Consider the following 10,418-nt stretch of genomic DNA (forward strand, 5'->3'; position numbering starts at 1 on the left):
ATTCTGTGTTTTTCTGTCAATATGGGGTGCTGTGTGTACATTAATGAGGAAAAAAATGAACTTAAATGATTTTAGCATATGGCTGCAATATAACAAAGAGTGAAAAATTTAAGGGAGTCTGAATACTTTCTGCACCCACTGTAAATAATCTTAATCAAATAGCTCTGATTGGCAGACACACAATAGTAAAACTGGTTTAAATGCAAAGAAAAAAACATCCACAAACTTAATTATCTCCACTGCACAGTGTAAATGCCCTCAAACATAGCTTCTTATAAACAGACCTATCTGACAGAAAACAGTAAATTAGTTGTGTGCAACAGAGAGAGATAATATGTGTGTGGATACCTTGATTTCCTTCTCCTGGCAGTCACATCAAATACTTAATGACACATTAACCAAATATTAATGCGCTTAAAGAAAAGGACCTTTTAAAGCAGTTTATAAAAAGCACGATTTTGACATTAACACATGGTTGAGATGAAGCACAGTTAAACACTGCCATTTTAGTAATTACAACACCAGACTGTGTTTATCTACTGTTCCAGTTGATTAACTAAATCTGCAAGATTTTTCTCAGTGGAAGGACAACATTTAATTATCCCAATTAAATTGATCGAAAAAAAAAAAATCTAGTTTCTTTTTCATTACTGTGACATTAATGTAATTTTCTAAAAGCTACGAGCCTCCCAAGGCTGTAATTTACTGTGCATTTCAGTCGTATTGCCTAATGAAATGGTTTAAACGCTCTGACACTTGTTGTGCTGTCCTGACTGGGAAATGTCACCCAGAGGGTTAACACTACTTCAGGGTTGACTGGCTTGGTCTAGCGCCTGGTTGTAGAGCCTCGTGTTCCCATGTTGTGCACAGTACAATCAGATACAGCACAAGGTTTCTTTTTTTTCACGTGTTTCTTTCACTTTTGAACTAAGTGAACTGTCTGGGTGTCGGTGGCGCCCCCTAGGGGGGAGGGGCATTCTAACGCCGCAGTCATTCAAATTATTTACAACACAAGCCCTTAAAAATCTGACATGTATTTAAAATGTCACACACTTGAGCAGAATTTTGTTGTTTGTTTTATTCTCAATAAAGGAACTAATTACATGATTTGGAGATTGCATCCCATTTCAATAGTTTTAATGTTAGCTGGTACTGAATTATACAAATCACTAAGAAAGTGAGCATTAAATCTGATGCGTTGAGTTGTAATTGCAGCAGAACTTTAGGTCAGACATGTTTTCATCCATTTATTCTATAAAATACAGATACACCTAGAATTATAGCCACTTGTATAATGTTTAGACACCTAAAAGTTTGAACAACTGAATACAGTGTTGGTTCGAGGCTACGATTCTAAATATGGAAGATTTTTGCAAATAATATGAAAAATGATGTGCTGGAAATACACAAAACTTTTATCAGCTAATAGTTAATATTGTTTACGCAACCCACACACTTGATTTATTACTGATGATGCATTCAAATTGGAATTAATGATTACTTGACTGATCTCATGTGACTATCCTAATCCTATATTTACATGAGATCAGTCAAGTAATGAAAGAGCTAAAACTTCTAAAGGTGCACTGTGTTTTTGCCTCGTAAACAGTTAACACAAAGTTAATATAAACACTATACACTGACACATTTACAGTGATGAAAGTATATCTCAGAATACTTTTAATACAATGTGCAACAGAGTTTGGTTATTATGTCGCCAGGTAGAACAGCTACACTGAGTTCTGTATTTGAGCTGAAAGAGTTTAGAAGTTTTTTTCACACGTTGATGATGCTTCGCTAAGAAAAGATGTCATTGTGTAGAGAGTGTCAGGCTCCGCAATTTGGGTCTGGGTGAGGTTGAACATGGAAGTGAAATGTTACATCACACTTAACAAGCATATAGCTTTTTTACTGTGCCGCCCACAGATTTTTACCGGCCCCATCTGGCCCCCTGCACTAAATATTTTCTACTGGGTGTACCCCTTTAAAACTGTGTTCAGACAGGGACAGGATCATCAATCTTAATATTTAACACTGAACGCAACCAAATCTAAACTAGTTTATATAGGTACCACACTCACAGAGAGAAATGTGTCTCTGCGAGTGAGCGTGTGTTACAATGAGCATGCGAGCCTCTCTCCCAGACAGTTCACTCAGTGCCGTATCTTCCACTGTGTCATCGTACTAAATTAGATACACATGGGCCACGATAATGTTGTTAAAAGCGATGAAGTCTCTTGCTCCCCCGTCTCTCCCCTCTCTAGTTCGCTATCTCTGTCTCCTCTGTCATCCTTATCCTTCTTGTCTCCGTCTCCCATCCACTCTTTCAACCATATGCTCCTCTTTCGACATACTGTAGATCATTCCTCTCCTGGTCTCAGTTTAATACCTGGGTTACACTGCTAAAGCTACTGTCGCACATCGATGCAGAAATAACAGTACAGCCTTCTGATGTATATCAACACACACAAAGCAATGGAATTTTTTCAGAACCAAAAATAAGTGATTCTGACTAACACACAACTAAATTATGCTAGAAAGGGAGTTTTGAGGTAAACCCTCAGATTAGAGTGTTTCTAACAGACTGGAGAGACAAAGATGCCAAGTGACGAAGGTTGGGAGACTCAACTCCAACACCGTCAGAGTATCTTAACCAATCCAGTTCACGTATGACTCTCAGTGAGTTCAAAGCTGCCTGACTCCCACACTCACACACACACACACACACACACACACACACACACACACACACAAATGCCAATTTAAGCTATGGCGCAAACACAACAAGCCTTAGATTTAACTGAGGCCGAGAGGATCTACCAGAAATCCTGTTACTTGCCGACTTGGGCAAGCGACAGGGATGAAAGGAGGATGAGACAGTCTCAGAGGAGCCAACAGGAATCTGATTTCAACAACACAAAACCCCTTTAAGTCATTATGTGTACGAATCCCGGGTGACCAGGAGACTCATGTTAAATGGTGTGTATCTCTCAAACGGGTTTCAGTGACAGTAACTAAAGGATCCAGTTCTTTGCCACAAGAGAACGGCTGAAGAAAAAGTGTGTCCCTGTGATTTTCAGGGATTTACAAGGCAGCAGTGGGAGGGATATCAACTATGCTTGTGTGTAAGAAAGAGACAGCGAGGGACCGCTGTCTTTTAATTTAGGTGTACAGTATGATGATCATTCAAAAGGATTATTTACTGACCGATTTGAAAAAATGATTTAATGCAAAAAGTAGTTGAGCTGTGTGGGTGTCCAAGTGGTTGAAGACTCGTGCACTGCGCTGTCCCCAGTTTGACTCCCAGGGGGTACAGGTCAGTTTCAATCCAATTTTATTTGTATAGTACCAATTCACAACAACAATCATCTAAGGACACTTTACAGTATTACAGGGAAAACCCAACAAATCCCCCTTGAGCAAGCACTTGGTGGGTGACCTTCTGCCTTGACTGGTTGGGGTGAGTGGATAGAGGAGAGAGAATAGAAAGAAAAGCATCAGGAAACAACAACAACAACAAAAAAAAAACACACTAACCAACCACTGAGGCAGGTTAATGTGGTCAGTGACTGCTCATCAGAAACAGAGAGTTCATTTTCTTCAGTACTAAGTTTCCTCTATTAGAAAATATTCGGTTCTTTGTTAAAACATTACCGGAACAAGCCTGTCCACATTACACAAAAATCATCTTTAGCTTCCACATGGGGTTTTTATATGGAGATATCCAATCACCAAGCTTAAAAATCTCTTGCGCTGGCCAGTCGCCTTGCACTAAAACTAAGCCCACTGTGATGAAACTGGTTTCAACAGAATGAACCATTCTTCTTTTAAATTCTGGGTTAATATTAGATTAAATTAGCAACTATTAATCAGCGTTTGATTCCCCATAGAAACAACAAATCATTCAGAGTACGCTGCAGCTCTGATTCATGCCTCTTCTCCATTGGAGTGACCACTGAAGTTCATGGGTACCATAGCATTAGTGAGCTAACTGACAGAAAAATGGACTCGTTAAAACAGTTACAACTGATAACGATACCTAGCCCCACAACAATGTCCAGGGCACTACAGTGTTATATTCTTACTAACATCACATATTATTTTCAACCAAATCTCCCCACTACAGTAAAGAGATCAATATTTTTTTTCTTGCTGTTCCTTTCCGCTCTCATTTGTTAACACACAAAACATATTTATAGACCTATCAGTAAGACGATTCTGTCTTCAAACTACCACAGTCGTCGAATGTTGAAAAGAGGTAGAGAGGTTTCACACTCCACTTGCAGAACTATATTTAACAACTCTGTCATCTCTTCACACAGTGAAAAGCAGGAGATGAGAGGCAGCGATGAGAGATGTCATATTTTAATTTGTTTTCTCTGTGGGAAATGAAACAACCCTAACAGTCAGCTAAATGTGAATGCACAACTGTCAGTGACAACTGGCTCCTACACACACACACACACACACACACACACAGCAGACACCCATTAACCACCAAACATGCCTCTGATCCAAAACTAGAGAGGTAAAATCACCTCCTCCCTCAGAGGTTTCAAGTGGGATGATGTGGTGATGATTTGTGTTTTGAAAGTCTGAGCTTTTTCTCCCTTGTGATCCCTGAGCGAACCATGAAAAGCAGGGAAGCCTCAAAAGGAAAATTTAATTAGAAAACCCAACTTTATCTACAAATAAAAGAAATAGTTTTGGGAAACATGCATATTTGCCTTCTTGCTGAGAGTTAGACATTTGTCTGTCTAAAATAAAATTCTCCAGCCAGCACCCAGTCGTATCTTTTCTTAGCACAAAGACTACAAGGGGCTGGCAGCTAGCCTGGCTTGTAGGTGGCAAAATCCACCTACCAGCACCTCTAAAGCTCACCAATTTACATAATCCGTAGAAGGACTATATGCTGGACAGCAGTATTTCTTGGCCACGCACTTCCTGGCAATCAGCAGACACCCCAGGAAGTCAGCGAGCTGGCAAAGAGATTAACCCTGCACAGAGCCAACTGTGTCCTCCAGTTTACTCTCTTTATGCCAAGCTGATTTTCTCTTGACTCAAGCTAAAAAAAAAAAAAAAAAAGTTTGAAAATAGTAAAAACTGCTCCAAGTGACATCTTATAAAATAACTTGGGTTAAAATACAATAAATCAAATGTAAGACTGAAACCCTGTAAAACCTCAGTTTAAGAATCTGGAATCAGCAAATATTTTGAATTTTGGCTTGATAATAAACAATTGATAAAGTTTGTCCTCTGACTAATCAAGTAGACTAATTATCAAGTATTTGACTTATTAATTTAGTTATATTCTGCTTATTTCCATACACTGTTCAGCCATAACATTATGACCATGGACAGGTGAAACGAATATCATTGATTATCCCATTACAGTGGCACCTGTATATTCTTTAGATTGGCTTCTAGGAATTACTCTGTCTTAACCCTCGCTTATAATTTTAAATTTTTTCCTGTATAAGACAAATAGAAAGTAACTATGTGAGAGAGGCAGTGTGTAATATGTATTTAAAAATTCAACAGGGCTTCATATTAAGCCATGATGTCAGAATACATTAAAATAAATAATAAAGATAAAAGCAAGGAGAGATGTGAAACAGAGGCCATTTGCAGTGGCTGAGTGGATGCTTGATATAGGATATCCATTCTTAAATAATAATATGAATATTTTGTTGAGGTGTCCTCCAACACTGCGAAGGAAATCGCAGAGTCACTGCAATTTTAAAGCCAGGGGGTTTCAACTATTCAAGTATCCTTCTTTTAACATTATTTTTCCATCACACAGGGCAATTTAACCAGGTAGTAAAATCTCAACTTTTCTGCCTCGTCCACCTCTGAAAGCACTCATCCCGGTGTGTGAGGAGAGGAACACATCTACATCTAGGACAGAGGCACCCGCTGCCAAAGCTGGAGACAGCAAAGATAGAGAACGAGTGGGAAACAGTGGGAGAAACAGTAGAGATTTTAATTTTCAAATAGTCTAAATGAAAATCAGTCAACCGTTTTTCTTCTATATCACTGATGATGTGTAAACTCACTCTGGTCTGTCTTAGTTTGGAGCAGCTGCCAAGAGTCATAATTACCTCATTGTTATTTATTTGGGTTCATCCATGGTTGAGTATGTAAAAATGAAAGAAGTAGACTGAGCAGGGGTTGAAGTCTGTGCAGAATCCCTGTTAAAAAGAGCTGAAGCAAAAGTGAACACGATTTGCCCAGAGCAAGATCCCGGAGGTGAGCACAGATCAGACACACCACACGAACAACCTTGCGGCAAAAGGTTTATAGTTGCCCTGCTTTTGACCTGTAGACAACAATGCATGGGTGTAGTAGAGATATAGTGATCATAAGCTTACTCAAACACACACCTGATCTGTAGAAGTCACCAGCTGGAAGGCAACATCCTGGACTGTGCTGCAAAGCCACCTGGGAAAGCAAAAGAAAGACATAACCTCAGTATTAGCAGTGACATCAGGAGACACCCAGCAGTGATGTGGCCAGCACTTGTGCAACAGTAAATGAGCCTGAGCAGAAATGCTTCTGGATGAATGGATCTGTCTCCATTCCCATCAGAAATTCATCCATTCATTACTCCCATGTCATTATTCACTCCTGCATTTGTCTCACTTTCAGTGTTCAGTTATCCTGTTAATTCTAGTTTTGTAAAATGTATGATATCTAACACACACCTTACATTAACTGTGTATAAAGGTAGCCATAATCATGCAAGATAAAATCAATATTTCATGATCATTTGTGCAAAGTCTAGAAATTGTTGTAGTATGATTCATTTTCATTTATATGTCCTCTTTTAGTGTAATGCAAACACAACACTGGATATTAGATTGCTAGAATCAGGTGTATAACTGAAGATAAACCCACCTTAAATCAATTTCACTCACTTTTCTGGGTAATATTGTTACTAATTCGAGATGAATGTCTAACGATCTACAGTATTTACGACCATTTTCGGGATAAAATCATAAATGAACACTTTTCCCTCACAAACATAGCTAATGTATTAACTTATTTGGCGACTGGAGGTCAATTTACCATCTGTTACATCACTGATTAGCCTAATTTTTATTCAATTAAGCGGGTAAATGAATGCGCACAGCCGTTAAGTGGCGCACGGATGATAGTAAATCCATGATGCCTACCTTTCAGACTGAACGAAATATGAGCAACCTGTTTGAGAAACGGTTTCTTCTTAATTGCTGTGGTCGGTCCAATATCACGAGCGGCTCCACACACAAAGTCCAGTGATTTCCTCTTCAGCACCGGTCAGTAAAGACGCCCGGAGCCCTCCTGTGCTGGCTCTACAGCCGGATCCATCATGTCATTATCCACCGTCGTTCACTCCCTCTTCCCACCCGCTTCACTCACATCCAGGTGCCAGTGAGGGCCTGAGGGAGATCTCAGGGCATCCTCCTCCTCTGTGAAGCGCTAAAGACGGAGGCAGCAATCCGCCTGATCAGTGTCACTGCTCGGCATGCAGTGCGCCGTCCCCAGCGCGGCACCTGGGGGTAGATTTGGCCCCCTCTGCCGCCGGTCCCGGTGGGGCGGGGCGGGGAGAGCGGCTGTGCCAGCTGTACACCGTGTGATATCACTTTACTTGAGGGTTGGGGGCAGAGACATAAAAAAAAACAAAAAAAGAAAACCGGTGACATAATACTTTGGACTGTGATGGAGGAGGCTCACACTGCCTTTGTTGAAGGGAAACACTCAGCTGTCCGAACCGTCCAAAACCTTGCACAAATATCTAATAATAATAATAATAATAATAATAATAATAACTCTTGATGCATCTGTAATCTTCACCTGGAATTTGCAACGAGCTAAGCGTGTTTGATACGACTTAAAGAATGATACAAATTAAAGTTTTCGTACATTTTTTTCAGATTTAGAAAATGATGATGATAAATACATAAGGTTTTAAAGTTTTAAAATGTCCTACAAAAAGTTTAGTAAAGAAAAAAACAGTGTTCAGTTAAGTCAAAGTTAATTTTAACACGATGTTATCAGCCTAGACGAAAACTTTTAAAATACAAAACAAAGTTTAAGGAAAGCCCCATGAAACACCTCACCAGCAGGCCACTTGCTTTGTCTTTTTACCTCTGAGCCTCTAGAATGGGGCTGCAGGGCAGTTATATTAACAGTTACAATTGCAAATGCCCTTTATCAGTGGTTTATTAAGATTTAAAACTGTAAATACCATTGCTGCTAAAAGTCATGACCTGTTAATAATGACCTTATTTACATTTATTACTGATAAACTGATGTCCATTAGCTTTTTGCTAGGCTTTATAACTCATGGTGTGTGAATCATTGATTACAGGTAGGCATCAATAAACACTAAACCAAAGAGTTGATCTAAACAACTGGCATATAACTGATCTATTAAGCATAGGTACTGTATAAAGCTATTAGTTACAATTTATAATACACTTTTAAAGGTACCTTGGGAGAAATTAAGATGATATAACATTTTCTGATTTCTCTAGAAATTAGAGTAAATGATCTCACTGAAAGGATATTTCAAGCTCATTTCTTGCTGTTAACACAGGAACCTGCTAAGAGTACCTCAGAGCACATGCAGGACTGTGTGTCATTGACCTCACAACATGGGAGGACCTCCAGACAAAACAGGAAAAGTGCAGTAATGTCTCACCAGGAAACCAGATTAGGTGAGTGCAAGCTGCTGTCCATGGTGCTGAAGCTCACTAAATAAAGGGCAAACACGAGGGCAATCGTCTCTTTACCTCAGACACATTATAAAGGATTATTTCATAATCAGCTGGAGCCAACCAACTCAGACTGTTTCAGCAAACAAGATCCATCTCAACTATAATACCAATATAATGAGAAGATTTAGCCTGGTTACACTTATTTAAGTTTAATCTTGACCTAGAAAATGGCCCATCTCTTTAGCTTTTCTCTGTCTCTCTGTGTCTCTGAGGCTGGGTTAAGCTAGCTTTGGTGATGAATGCAGGCCAGCAGGGAGTTCTAAGATTACTACTCAAACTGAATAAAGGCGTCGACACATTACAGCAGCTTAGATGATACACCCCACTGCACTGATTAATTTAAAACCAGCACAATGTTGCACACAGCACACATAAAGCACACAAACAACACACGTAAACCTGCCCAGCCCGTCTACTTAGCACAGTCGTTTCCTCCATTTACCTTCCCTCTCATTTTCCCTTTGCCAAAAACAAACATGCACACGAATATGCACACACGCACACACAAAGCCACTCGACATGGCCCCTCACTTATGACTTGAGCTCATTATTGCCTTGGCAGGGTCCTCAGATGAAATTAAAATGACAACAGGAATGACACAGAGTGTAGCAGTAGAGAGTTTCCTCCAGACAAAGCTGAAAGAGACTCTGTGTGTGCGTGTGTGTGTGTGTGTGTGTGTGTGTATGTGTGTGTGTGTGTGTGTGCTGAACAAATCTAATCTTCTCTGATTCATGGGCAAGCTTGTCTGCATTCATTTGTGATACACTTCCTCTTTGCGCATGTACTCGGATAGAGAGAGAGTGCGAACGAGACAGAATTGCTTCTGACAGTAGAACGTAGCATGAGCACAACTCTCTGGGACAAAGTCACAAAGCCTTTCTCAGCAGTGCCACCAGTTACTGTTGACAGCACAGCCTGAGTTTATTTACTGGCAATACTACTTGTGACACAGTTACATACCCCAAAGGCTGAATTATGACTCTCTAATCCAAAGCAGCGCTGTGGCATTGCTGCTCTCTGTTGTACAGGCAGACAGCAGGGAAAGACAAATTCTCATTTTCCTCAAAAGCACAGATAACAGAGGATGTATGACTGAGCTGCTTCATATATCATTTTAAACCGCAGTCCCCCCGTTTTATTGTTTTTATTTTAAAAACAAAAGTTGTTCATCACCTGTGTAACATTTGGAAATAAAGGGATGATATGTTTATTTTTAACCACAACAGCGGCCTGTGCCTACAGATGGTTATGTCAGTTAGTTGTTCTACCACTTTGGTAAAATGTACAATAACACAGCAGCTACTAGATGGACTGCTATGAAATATGGTTCAGTCATTCATGGTCCCTGTGTGATGTACCCAGCTGCCTTTTTGGTGTAGCGATGTGTGATGCCACTTATTTCTTTTCCGATTCAATACCATACCTTTATTCTCCCTAGCCACATACATGAGAAGGTCAGATTATAATGATTATAATGTACTCTAATACAACACCACCTTTAACTATGACCTCAATAATAAACACATAATTGATTTTATACATTTGACAATTTTACCAAAAACCAAGGACGGTTTGCCAGAATCTCTTCGGTCGGCCTCGAAGAGATTCTGGCAAACCGTCCGGCGCCTCAGGAGGGGGGAGCAGGGCCCTGCCGA

General features: G+C 39.9%; 1 long non-coding RNA gene across 2 annotated transcripts in view; it reads right to left on the minus strand.

Annotated features, from left to right (window-relative positions):
* Positions 1 to 10,418, minus strand: part of LOC109968004 (uncharacterized) — a 20,024-nt gene that overhangs the window by 5,584 nt on the left and 4,022 nt on the right. The window contains exons 1-2 of one of the 2 annotated variants that reach the window (XR_002276027.1): positions 7,176 to 7,499; positions 6,384 to 6,441 (exon numbers count right to left, since the gene is read on the minus strand). This is a non-coding gene — a long non-coding RNA (uncharacterized LOC109968004). Of the gene's footprint in view, positions 1 to 6,383; positions 6,442 to 7,175; positions 7,500 to 10,418 lie in introns of those variants that run through there. The other variant, XR_002276028.1, reaches the window with a different exon arrangement.

The sequence above is a fragment of the Monopterus albus genome, unplaced genomic scaffold (assembly GCF_001952655.1).
Source record: "Monopterus albus unplaced genomic scaffold, M_albus_1.0 scaffold141.1, whole genome shotgun sequence".
NCBI classification, from domain to species: domain Eukaryota; kingdom Metazoa; phylum Chordata; class Actinopteri; order Synbranchiformes; family Synbranchidae; genus Monopterus; species Monopterus albus.